This window comes from Onychostoma macrolepis, chromosome 22 (assembly GCF_012432095.1).
Source record: "Onychostoma macrolepis isolate SWU-2019 chromosome 22, ASM1243209v1, whole genome shotgun sequence".
NCBI lineage: Eukaryota > Metazoa > Chordata > Actinopteri > Cypriniformes > Cyprinidae > Onychostoma > Onychostoma macrolepis.
The window spans coordinates 16,793,035-16,807,065 of NC_081176.1; positions in this window are offsets into that span (position 1 = coordinate 16,793,035).

Genomic DNA, 14,031 nt, shown 5'->3' on the forward strand with positions numbered 1-14,031 from the left:
CCCATGGAGGCTTGCGGGACCTCCCGCACAGCGAACAAGAGGGGTTCCAACCACTTATCCCAATTTTTGGCGTCTTCGTGAACGAACTTATGAATCATGGTTTTTAACGTGCGATTAAATCGTTCCACCAGTCCGTCCGTTTGTGGGTGATAGATGCTGGTGTGAATTGATTTAATGCCCAATAATTCGTACAGTTCGCGTAATGTACATGACATAAACACCGTGCCTTGATCAGTGAGGATTTCTTTCGGGATCCCCACTCGGGAGATTAAGCGAAAAAGCGCGTCCGCAACACTCTTGGCAGAAATGCTGCGGAGCGGCACTGCCTCGGGATATCGGGTTGCATAGTCCACCAGAACTAATGCAAAGCGATGCCCTCTCGCTGATCGCTCTAATGGCCCGATGAGGTCCATCCCAATTCTTTCGAAGGGGACCTGCATTAATGGTAGAGGGCGCAAAGGCGCTTTTGGGGAGGCTGGTGGGTTTACTAGCTGACATTCCCGACAAGACGCGCACCACCTGCGTACGTTCTCGTGAATGCCCGGCAAAAAAAATCGGGTCATGAGACGATTTAATGTTGTTTGGCCTAAATGTCCAGCCATGGGATTACAATGAGCTGTCTGGAAAAGCATTTCCCAACGGCTTTTTGGCATTAATAACTGTGTTGTATCTTCCTTTGTCTGAGCGTCGTGGGTCACTCGATACAACCGATCTTTTACAATTGCAAAATATGTATAGGAGAGTGGACAAGCAGGTTGGAGAGGTTGACCGTCGATATAACAGACCTGTTCAAAAGCATGTTTTAATGACTCATCCTGAGTCTGTTCCAGAGGAAAATCATCGCGCTCCGAGAGGATCAGCCTCTCGATTTCACTCTGTTTCCCTGGTTCAGAACTCAGTGGTCCCCGTTCAACCTCTCCCACCTGTACGAGCGCCCCCCTTCCCTGCTTTTCCTTTCCCCAAGAGACATCCGTACATAAACATCCCAATAATTCACTAAAAGCAGGCCAATTAGTTCCCAGAATCAGCGGATGTCGGAGGTGCGGGTTAACTGCGACCTCTACACTATGATTTTATCCCCTAAATTGGATGACAGCGGACATTAAAGGATATCTCACCACGTCCCCATGCACACACCGTACCTGAACCATGCGGCTTGTATCCAATGCCTCGGGCCGAATCAGGCTTTGATGGATAGAGGTTTGGTTACATCCTGAATCCACCAGAGCCTGATAGGTACCCCCCTTAATACTCACAGGTATTTGGTACCAGCCAGCCTGACCGGGGGCAGCCTGTGATGCATCCAGGACCCGGATCATTGTCCCCACCTCCATCATTGGACACCTGTCAATAAAATGTTCCGGGTCCCCGCAATGCCAACAGCCAGGCCCAGACCTCCCCGCCACCCTAGTGGCGGGAAGTGGGTTAAGTGAGTGCCGTGGAGAGAGCGGGGAAACGGAGACAGTATCGGTCCCAGCGGTGGAGCTCTCGGACCAGCAGCGTAATCCTGCCCGGTCCCACTCCGCCCTCGGGGCGGAACTCGAGGAAGACCTGGAGGACGGGACCTAGGAAGAGGGACAGGTCGAGCAGTAGAGGGAGAGAGAGAGGGAGAAACCAAAGGCGAAGAGAGAGAGACAGCTGGAAGGGGTTCGACATCTGATCCTCCGCCAGTTGGATGGCTGAGTCCAGCGACGTCGGTCGGTGGCACTGGACACACTCTGCAGTTTTCCTTGGCAGACGAGTGATGAACTGCTCCAGTACCACCCAGTCGATGATGTGCTCGACGTCGCCTCCCTCAGCCAGCAGCCATTTGCGGCATGAGTCCCGGAGCTGTTGTGCCATCACAAAGGGCCGACCGCTCTCGCCCAGGACCAGCAAACGGAACCGCTGGTGATGTTGCTCTGGGCTTCAGCCGACCCGCTGGAGGATGGCTCTTTTCAGATCGTCAAAGACTAGGATGTTCTGCACGGGCAGTTGCTGAGCAGCCACCTGCGCTTCCCCTGACAACAGTGGTATCAGACACCCCCGTCCATTGCTCTCGTGGCCACCCCCCGGTTTCCGCTGTTTTCTCAAAGACATCTAAGAAGGCTTCGGGGTCATCCTGAGCTAATATTACAGAATGGCATCTACGCTAATATTTGTCTGTTTCTTTCTTATTCTGTTTCTCAGTCCGTATCCGATCAGATGGTGGATCAGCACCAAGAGATGATGTCTACAGCCCTGATCGTCAGCGGAGACCAGGATACCCAGATGAGCCCCAGAGACAAGGCTTGCTTAGTTGGGGACACTTAATTTCTAGCGATTATCGTCGATTTGATTGCACAGATACTATTTAAACTAAACTGAGCTAGACAATGACATCTCTGAATTCAATAATGAAATGCCTTTAACTGAAAATTGAGAAGATTGAGTGTTTAATCTTATCATTATACATTGCTGACACTCTCTCCTCCAATTGGAGACTAAGTGCTTTGACACAATCTGTATTGTTAAAAGTGCTATATAAATAAAGGTGACTTGACTTGACCTTTCTCGTTGACACATTGTTACAACACTAATTTTATGTTTTAAAACAAATTATAAAAAAAGATTTGTATTTCTTGAAAATTGTTGCTTCAATTAATGTTTTGCAAGATAGAACCTTATAGCCTAATTCCAAGCGGAAAATGACTTTTTAGAATTAGAAGGTTCTATCTGCATTTGACCTGTTCCAAAAATTTGAGAGGATTTTGATATCGTACATTTAGAATACATTTAGGATCTCTGTCATTTTCATATAGGAAAGAGACTTGTTCCCCATATCATTTTTGCTATATGGAATGCAAAAAATTTGAAGCTCAATATCTCAAAACAACTCAAAATGCAGATAGAACCTTATAATTCCAAGGCGACGAAGTGTCACTTTTAATAGGTGGGCAGTGCTTGGTATATTACTATTACAGGTTATAAACCCGTAACACAAATTAAGAAATTTGTGTAATGAAATCTTTATATCAATAAAGTTAGTAATCTAACAAAAGCAATCTAAAAGTAATCACAAATTAGTCTGTTTATATTACCTTAACTGTGTAAAGTAATGGATTACATTACTAACTAGAATCTTTGTAACGTTATTAGAATAAAGCAACAAAAAAAATTCCAAAAACCAAACCAAACATGCTTTTGTTTCCAGTGATCAGTAAAGGTCTGTCGTTTGAATAAATGTTTGAGATGTTGATACTTTGTAAATAGGATTTTATTTCTTAAAAATGTGAAAGTATAACAGATTATTACTGTATTTTAAACAGTATAATAAATTACATTGCAGTTCATTTAAAAGTGTAGGCTGAAGTGAAAAAAATAAAATAAATAAATAAATAGGAGGCTAGGTGTCTCAAATCTCAGTTACTATAACATTTATCATCTAGAGATGGAAAACTTTCCCTTATCTTTAAATTTCATGCAGCATACTCATTTCTGCATAATTCGGGTAATTACAATCTTACACTCTTAAGATAGTTGACAGGCACATAGGAAAGCCCGATATTACTGTATTGGCACACAGAAATAGTATATAAATATCCATCACCAGGATAGCATAGTAAAATCAAAAGTTCATGTCAAGAGACTTAAATATTTGTCCCTTTCATTTCTGCTAAATGACAGGAAGACATTTACATATTTGATGAAAACATACTTTTTATAAGCTTACAAATGTACATTTATTCTTTAAATTTCTTGAAATGTTTAAAAATGTTTTCAGAACAACATTACATGTATAAAACTAGGTAGGTTAATGCATTATATAACCCTCTGTTTATGCTTGCACTCTGAAATTGCTAATAAAACCGATGCTAGAGAGAGAGAGAGAGAGAAAAAGGAGAGATCAAATGAACCCAAATTAAGTTTTCTTATACAGCTTGAATTAAATCAGGGGTTCTCAAACTTTAGTTAGTTCGTTTAGTTAGGAATTAGTTCACCAAAAAAAAAAAAAAAAATTCTGTCAGGATTTGCTCGCCATCATGTCATTCCAATTCTGTATGACTTACTTTCTTCTGTAGAACATAAATATTATGTATTTTGAAGAAGGCTGAGGACCAAACAACACTGAGGCCATTTGACTTCCACTGTATGTGGGGAAAAAAGCTGAGACATTTCTCCAAATGTCTTTTGAGAACAAGCCGTAGAGTTTTGGAATGGTGACAGCTTTTCTTTCTTTCTTTCTTCTTTCTTTCTTTCTTTCTTTCTTTCTTTCTTTCTTTCTTTCTTTCACCACTTTGAAGCACTCTTTGAACTAAACATGAAAGACAGACATCATGGTACTGGCAGGATAACCAGCCTATATATTGTGTGATGTGCCAGTTTGAGAATTCAAATTAAAGGTCATTATTTTATTTTATTTTACTGTAATTGATAGATAGGCTATCCTTGTTTTCTTTTCTTTCTTTTTTAAAAATTAATTCATGTACATGACCCTCTTTCAAATATTTTGTGTATCCTCCTGAGATGGAGGGACCACCTCCTGATTTTGTATAGTGCTGTGGACAGCATTAAGCCTTACAGAATCTGTTCCAGAATCTTGTTCCTCACTCTGTGTCTCCATCGTTTGTCTGCAGCAGCATGACAGTTCACGTGGACACCATTTAAATTTTCCACTAATGCAGCAGTCATAAATACCCACTATGACAATCACCAAGACACTGAAGACTGTGATCCAGACATAACCTGCGTGCTGAGGAAAATAAATAAATAAGGTCACATGACACGTGATAACAAATGTGATTAATTCTTGCATATCAAGCAAGCACTTATGAGCTTCTGTTTACTATTTGATGTGGTCTATGTAAGTGTGGACCAATGTTTTATGTAAACAAAAGCCTACATTAAATCTGTTCATCATGTACAGTGATCATATCAGTTCACAAGACTTGGAATTCATGTTTTACTTTTACAAAATGTATTTTATTTTTTTCAATCTGAACTAACCCTTTAAGCCCAAGTAAAAATGTTTTAAAAAAATGGTTGAGTTGTTTTTAAGAATTGTAGAGGGAACTTCGTTTTCCATTCTCCCATTATACTACTATAATATTAATAATATACTTAATTATTTGCATTGTGATACTATACAGTCTATCAAGAAAAGCTCATACAGTACATTATATTTACCTGAGATTCATGAATATATTTGCGAGTCAAATCACGTAGCACAGTCTCATTTTGCATTTTTTCAGTAGGTTTACACCAAGACCTGTTGAGCTCCTTATCAAACACATAAACTCCCTTCCAGTCTGTCATTCCACAAGCAAAGTAATCGCCATGAAGGAACAAGAGGAAGATCCACATTACAGGTGGAATCAGACAAGATGCAAAAGCTTTAGGGCAGTTCTGCTGAGTATCATCATATACTCCTGCACAACAACGCCTGCATCCATGTTTACAAGGTCTTAAAAGAAGGAACATTAAAGTGAATGTAAAAAGAGCAGGTCCAATGAAGATGGACGCTGTTAGCAATGCATTTATCTCGACTATGCATGGGCATGAAAAAAGTTCTATTTCAATTATCTTCTCCAATCCAATTAACAAAAGACTCAATGGAAAAGACAATGAAAAAACAGCAGTTCCTTTCAGAAATACATGTACTTTCCCTAAAAAATCTTGTGGCGACAGCATCTTCTGAGAGATTCAAATGTGTTCCTTCAATGAAAAAGAAAACAACTATTATTAATAATAGTAATAACAATAATAATTTACACCATAAAATATAACATTCTAGTCTCTAATACATATAGTTTTAAATGATTTTTTTTTTATCTCTCTCTTTCTCTTAGTGTAAAGAAAATTGTAATGTTCTAAAGAACCTTTTTTTTTTTTTTTTTTTACTCTAAAGATTATTTTGTCCAATCGGAAATTTCTGTGAATGTCAAAGGTTCTTCATGGAACCATAAATGCCAGTAAAGAACCTATTGGGTGTTGGCTCTCAAGTGGCAGCCAATGTGATTGACTGCTGTTGTAACCCATCTGCCTCAAGGTTTACCATGCTGAAGCTCCTGACCTGTATTAGCATGATTTTACTGATTAGACAATTGAATAAGTAATGTGTACATGTAAAAGTGTGATAGATAAATAAATAAATAAATAGCGCTCTTTTGTGAATTTTTTTCGTTGGTAAAGCAAAAAAACTCATAGGTATGGAAATATTACATACATCATTGCCTACAAATGTAAAAAAAAAAGAATAGAAGCATTTTCAAATCCATAAATTGATTTGATTATGTTTTTGGCTGTAGCTCTTTATTAATAAATGTAGTTTAGTCCACAAGATGAAATATACTGCAAAAAATGTTTTTCTTAGATTTTTTTTTTTTTGTCTTGTTTCCAGCCAAAATATCAAAAAATTCTTAAATCGAGAAGGATTTTCTAGACAGTAAAAATTATTGTCTTGTTTTCAGAAAAAAACAAGTCAAAATTAAGCGAGTTTTTGCTTGAAACAAGCAAAATAATCTGCCAGTGAGGTAAGCAAAATAGTCTTGTTTTCTGTTTGAAATAAGATTATTTTGCTTACCCCATTGGCAGATTATTTTGCTTGTTCTAAGCAAAAACAGTCAGTTTCTATGTGAAGAGTTCAGATGCAAAAGCCTCTAAGTGCCGTCTGAAATTTTTCAGACGACATTTTTATCAGGCTCCTATGTTTAGGTTCAGTAATTTTACGCTAATGGAAATATATAGGTCCTTTTCTATGCAATTAAAGTGAAATAACTGAACATAAATATAGGAGCCTGATAAAAATGCTCATTTTAGAAGTAAATTTCAGACGGCACTTAGAGGCTTTTGCATCTGAACTCTTCTTATGCACATTTAATATATCAGCAAAGTAAAATAATAGCATTAAAATAAATGAAGTTTAGTGTTTTTTAATTAATTAAGTCATTAATTTGTTATTATTATTATTTTTTTTTTGTTTTTGTTACTTACTTGTACAGGTGATGCGTACAGGTGATGTTGTGTGCCAATATGTATTGTTTTCTTTTTGTCATTCTCTTTAGCCAATTTCAGGTTTCACTCTTTAGATGGAACGGCTTGCCATTGGTCACCTTAGTTCATTTAAATACTTTTCTTTGGCAAGCAAAACCTAAAGAAATTAGGCTATGGTTGACTGCCACTCAAGAGATAGATCATCCATCATGTGGAACCCCTGTCAATTATTAAATCATCAGCCAAAGACTTTTAATAACATGCTAGCAAGTTAAATATAACTTTTCTTTAAATATGATGTTAGATGTTGGCAGTACTGATTACATCCCTAACACTCCCACTGAAGTTGCATGCTTTCTTAAAGCAGCTTGAATTCTTCACCACAATAGTAGCTTACCAAAAAACACCAACAAAACAGAAACTCTTTTAAAACACAAGCATAACAGAACATTAACAAGTCTCTGCATTTTCTAATATTGCTAAAACATGTATAAATAACACTTAATTTTAACAGTCACTCTCTCTATCTAGCCCTGTGCAAAGCATTATGGGAAGCGTAAAATGTATTGACTGAAACATGTTCTTTCAAATATAAAAACATAGAGTTAAGCCAAAGGCGTTTGAAGACATTTGTAAAATATAACTGGGGCAAGGAGCTGTTGAAAGCTAATTTAAATGTAATTGTGGTGAAACTAAATCTAATGCATTTTATACAATACAAATTGTGTCAAAGCAACTTTAGAGTGTTAAACAAGATTTATTAATATTTTTTTTCAATAATGCATACAAAAATTCAGTTCTTCTGTAAACCAGCTCTGAAAAAGAACAATAGTGACAATCAATTTTTGAAGAAGATTAGTTGAATGTTGTTTTTTTGTATGTTATTTTTCCTTTTCCTCTCTGATATATTGTGAAGACTGAACTAATTTAATATTTAAATTATGCTAACAGTGAAAGGTGCAGGGGCGGATCTACCGGGGTGGTACGGGGTGGCAACTGCCACCCTAAGAAAAAGCTGTGCCACCCCACCTGCCACCCCATAATTATCACAGAATAAAATATAAATGTAAGCAGTGTTTCATGTGCTACTTTTCAGCCGCGGCGATGTCAGCGCACGATGGTTGCACGCGCGCGCAGCGCTCCCAGTGTAGTCGGCTTCATTAACAAATGACTCTTATGAACCGGTTCTTTTTGAGTCAAAAACACAAAGCGCAGCCCATTGAATAACGAATTGTTTTTACATTTGTTCGTGAATCTGCTTCTCGGTTTACCCAAAGTCTAAATCTAATCCCGTCTATATATATATATATCTGAGATTCATCCCGTAATTGTTTGGTGATCGATTCTCCGACCGCTCGCTCCACTTTCATCATGGATATAGAGGCCTTTCTGCCATATCGGACGAAACAATAACATGAAATCGATAAGAAGATGCCGATCACGAAAACTAATTAGGTAAGAATCTTGTATTGCAGTTTTCTCGATTGTTAACATATAACTGATTTTAGTTGGCCCATTTTCCCAAATCATTAATTCAGTTCTCAAAACAGACACATTTCTCAAAAAGTTTAACAATGAGTTAAACATTAGGCAGCAAAACTGATGACACCAATCAACTGAGAGAGGAGAGAGCTGAAGAAATAATATACATGGGTTTTATACTTACACATTCAGTATAATTACAGTACAGTACCAGTACATTAGATGATGGAAATTTCACTCTTCTATATGTACAGTAAACTGCAGCACATGTTGTACAACATGTGACTGTCAAATTTCATTTGCAACCATTTTTTATGTGTACTGCATGTTTGCAGAACTGAGAAATGACTTGAGATATAGCTAGTCTTGTGTCAGGAGACCAGGAAACTGCTATATTACTGTATACTGTAATGAAATTTGACCAAATGTGCAGAGGATGCTGATTTAATTATTATTATTTATTTTTTACTGTACTGTATTGTGGTGCATACCAAGTTCATATACAATTATTTGGTATTTGAATTTTTCTAGTGTTTTTCATATACTGCAAGATTACTTTACAGTAGTAAAATGAATATGATCTGTTCCCAAAAGTTAATTGCTGAATTATTATTATCTGTAATTTAATTTAAATTGTATACTGTAATAGACATTGAGCTTGCAGCAGCACTAGATGCGCTGATGTGAAGAGAAGGTCAAAGAGAGAAGACGCTGTACAGCTGAATCACTCACGCTGTTTTCAAATGACTGGTTTTGTGAATTTATTTACTCATCTAACCTACACGCTATATTGAATAAATGTTTTGCAGGAATTTCCCTCATTTTAAAGTCGAAAGCTGCGGGAATATGCGCAATCCCACACCGAAATTCAGGACCTGATTAAGCATAATTCTACTGTACATAGAATTGTGAAACATGACTTTTCCAAAACTTTCTGGGTTAATTTATTTTTCCAAAACTTTCCAGGCCTGGAAATTGCTGTTTTAAAATTCCATGACTTTTCCAGGTTTTTCATGACCGTATATGAACCCTGAATGTGACGATCGGGTGCAGTTATCTAAATCAAAATCAGGCAAAAATATAGGTGCGGGTGGTTGGCCATCTTTTCTAGGTACCGTTTTCTTGCGTCTGGTAGAAGTTTGTCTCTGTATAGTACATTTCGTTCTTTTAATCGACTTTTCAACATTGTTTATCGTTTTAAGTCTCGCCCGATGTGGCCTCACAATATGGCGGCGCCCTCTTGTTTACGTCCCAGAATGCACTGCGCAGTGACGTCGGTTGCCAAGCTCTATGTTATTGACGGTACAAGCTCAGTAGTTGTGAGTAGTATGATATTTACCTGAGATTAATACATTTGCAAGTCAAATCTTGTAGCTCGGTCTCATTTTACATACTCTGCACAGATTTACACCACGGTGTTGCTCATCAGGAACAAACTCCCTTCCAGTCTGTCATGGCAGAAGCAACATACTCACCATCAATTAACAACATGAACATACACATCACAGATGGAATCAGACAAGATATTAGAGCTTTAGGCCAGTTCTGCTGAGTATCATCATATTCTCCTTCAGGGTAACGAAACCAGCCATATCCAAGACGCTTTAAAGTGTGGAACAAAAAGTTACGTATTTTATAAAGTTTATGGTTTTGCATGTGGCTTTCAAATATATGTGTGCTTTGCAGACAGATAGATATTTGGATGCACTTTAAATATAAACATTTTTTACAAGCTCACGAATTTACATTTATTAGATTATGCCTTCATGCAAGAAATCTCAGATCCAGCCCAGGATGCCAGATCCTGTCAGTAAATATCTGCTTTGTCTGGTAACAGAACAAATAGTCAGCAAAACCTGCTAACAGCAAGTCTTGTCTGGGTTCCAAAACCGTATTAACAGTCTTCTATCAGCCAAGAAGTTGACTGAGAAAAGCCAGAGAAGAGCAGAAACAGGAGACGAAAATAATGATTATAAAAAGGAGCAGAGTTTATTGAATAATGTTGAGGCTGGAATGGTTCTCAATTCCAGTCCTTGCGTCCCCGAATCAGGTTGATTTGGCTCCATCGAGTTCAGTTATTTGATTTGTTACAAATCAGAGTTGAGCAAATTTGTTTTCAAGTTTGATTTTATTCAATTCAGGTTGATTTGATTTGGAGTGGCTTGGTTCAGTTCAGTTAATTTTGTCGGAATTCATAATAAAATAATTTGATTTGATTCAGTTCGATTCAGGTTGATTCGACTTTTAACTTAACGGTCATTACTCAGACCCATCTAGAAATTTTTCATGTTCTGGGAATGTTTTCAGCGGCAAGGTTTTTTTTTAGTTCCCAAAATGTTCTGCTAAAAGGTAGGACAACATTCTCTAAAAACATTCTAAAAATTGTATTGCTAACATTGTTTGAACATTATCGTCTAACATTCTAATAAACTTCCCATCACACTAGATGTGGACTAACATTGCTCAGAAGTCAAACCTTGGTTGAAAGTGAAAACCCAAGCTTTGTCTGATGTCAAGCTCCAGTGTAAATAAAAAAAAAAAACAAGCAAAAAAAACAAAAACAAAACAGCATTATCAGCTTCACTTATAAAACAGATTGACTTTATTTCTGCCATACATTTACAAATATTCTTATTGAGATTAACAGAGGTTTAGATGTTGATGTCTGTTTGAAAGTAAGGTAACACTTTACAATAAGGGTACATGAATAATCATATACTAATGCCTAAATTATACTTAATTAATCACATACTAATGATTATTAAAGGAGTTAACTAATTATGAACTAACGAAGAGCTATCCTTAACTACGACTGGAGTCTTTAACGAGCCTTTAGTTGATGTTAAGTATATGAGTAATTAATAAGGAGTTGACACAATGACACATTAACAAATCATCAAATTAAATACCATTAAACATGCTGTAAGAGTGTCCTCCTTATTCCTTTACACCACCAATACATCAAACAATGATTTTTAGTTATTTTATAATTAATTTACATAATTTTACATATATGGACTCAAAAGAAAGTCCAAACATAATGTTACCTGTAAGTTAAAGACACACATTCTGCGTCCAGAAGCTCAAAACAATGCTGTTAATTACTGGACATAACTTTCCATAAAAAAAGTGAAATGCAAACATGACTTTAATTCGGTTTACAAAAGCAGACGACATTTATTAGATTAAAATATTGACATTACCGTAAAAACAAACCCTACGCGCCGAGCAAGCGCCTAGAGTGCGCCACTAGTTAATTGTTGACCTTCCGGAAAGTATGTTAATTTAGTGTATATGTACTCAATACTTGGTAGGGGTTCCTTTTGCTTTAATTACTGCCTGAATTCGGCGTGGCATGGAGGTGATCAGTTTGCGGCACTGCTGAGGTGGTATGGAAGCCCAGGTTGCTTTGATAGCGGCCTTCAGGTCATCTGCATTGTTGGGTCTGGTGTCTCTCATCTTCCTCTTGACAATACCCCATAGATTCTCTATGGGGTTCAGGTCAGGCAAGTTTGCTGGCCAATCAAGCACAGTAACACCATGGTCATTGAACCAGCTTTTGGTACCTTTGGCAGTGTGGGCAGGTGCCAAGTCCTGCTGGAAAATGAAATCAGCATCTCCATAAAGCTTGTCAGCAGAAGCAAGCATGAAGTGCTCTAAACGTGGGGTTACATTGTAACCTTGGTTCTCTGAGTGAGAGACTATCTCTCCACCAGAATACATACGTATGGGGACTATGACACCACCTGTGGCATGTGACGTGGATTTATCTGTAAGACATTAATTATGCCCATGCGCAGATCATACTCACCTGTGTATATAAGGGATGATCATAGCGCATCACTTCCTCTAATGAACGCGTCTCTGAGCGACAGTGCGGTGGAGAGATAGTCTCTCACTCAGAGAACCAAGGTTACAATGTAACCCCACGTTCTCTATCGTATCGAGACTATCTCTCCACCAGAATACATACGTATGGGGAACTGTAAGACACGTCGGGAAGAGGAGGTGCATAACTTTATTAACAAGTTCTACACCAACATACATTTGTGTGTAACAAGAGTATTAACAGATCACTGAGAACATGCATACCCAATTTAAGTAATCATCTACCACATGCTATCATGGCAGCTGCCTTCTCCTGCCATAAGCATCATTCCTTAGATAGTCCCAACACAGACTCAGAAAAGGATGTATTAGCTGCCACATTTACCCTGTAGTACCGTGTAAAGGTGGATGGAACAGCCCATGAAGCTGCTGCACAAATATCACCCAGGGATGCCCTCCTGAACAGAGCCCATGAGGTGGACACACTGCGTGTAGAGTGTGCATGAAGTCGGGAGGGAGCAGGTAATCCAGCACCATCATACGCCTGCCGTATTGTATCAACTATCCAATGAGAAAGCCTAGCCTTTGACAGAGGGTGACCAAGCTTCTCTGTCTTAAAGCAAACAAACAATTGGTCCGTACTTCTGATTTGATTTGTGCGCCTAATGTAAGTTTGTAGTGTTCTCACAGGGCAAAGCAAGGATGAAGTAACTTCATCTTGACCCACTCCCTGGAAACAATGTAGTTCAGTCACTTGGTTTAAATGGAGAGGGGACAGGACTTTTGGCAAAAAGGCTGGATTAGGGCGGAGCATAACCCCTCCATCATCTGGTAGAAATCTACAGCAGTCTGCATGCACTGACAAGGCGTGCAGCTCACTAATCCTTTTAGCTGAAGTAATAGCTATTAGGAATGCAGTCTTCATTGACAGCCATTTCAAGTCCACTGAATCCAAGGGCTCAAAGGGAGCCGAAACAAGAGCCCTGAGAACAATATTTAAATCCCATGGAGGCAATGTCTCAGACCTCCGTGCCTTAAGGCGTCGAGCACCCTTAAGAAACTGACTTATCAGCTTGCCGTCATGAAGGAAAGACTCAATCTACTCCTCGAGCTGCAGAAATAGCAGCAACGAATCCTCTAAGGGTAGTAGGTGATTTTCCTGAATCCAAATGTTCCTGCAGAAACTCCAGAATGTCAGGCGTTGAACATGTCATTGGGTCATGATGACGAGAAGTACACCAGGAAGAAAATACACACCATCTATAAGAATATAATGTCCTTGTTGATGGTGCCCTGGCACTTTGCAAAGTGTGTACTACAGGCTCTGAGAGTCCCATAGCTAACAGCTGGGCCCTCTCAGGGGCCAAGCCCACAGTTTCAGTCCCTGAGGAAATGGATGGAGCAGTGTTCCCTGAGCCTGTGACAGAAGATCTCGTCTGTGTGGAAGCTCCAGGGGAGGGCCTACCAAGAGTGGTTGAATGTCTGAGAACCAGGGCATTTGGGGCCACAATGGAGCAACAAGAACCACTTTCACTGATTCCGTCTGTATCCTCTGCAGTAAAGGAGGAAGTAGCCCGAAGGGGGGAAAAGCATACAGGAGACCCTGAAGCCACTCTTGTGCCAATGCGTCGTACCCCAGAGGTGCTTGCCTCTTCTCCAGTGAGAAAAAGAGAGGGCAATGAGTTGACTCCCAAGAGGCGAAAAGATCTACGCCTGCCATCCCAAAATGATCCCAGACGATCTTCACCACATCTGGGTGGAGACGCCACT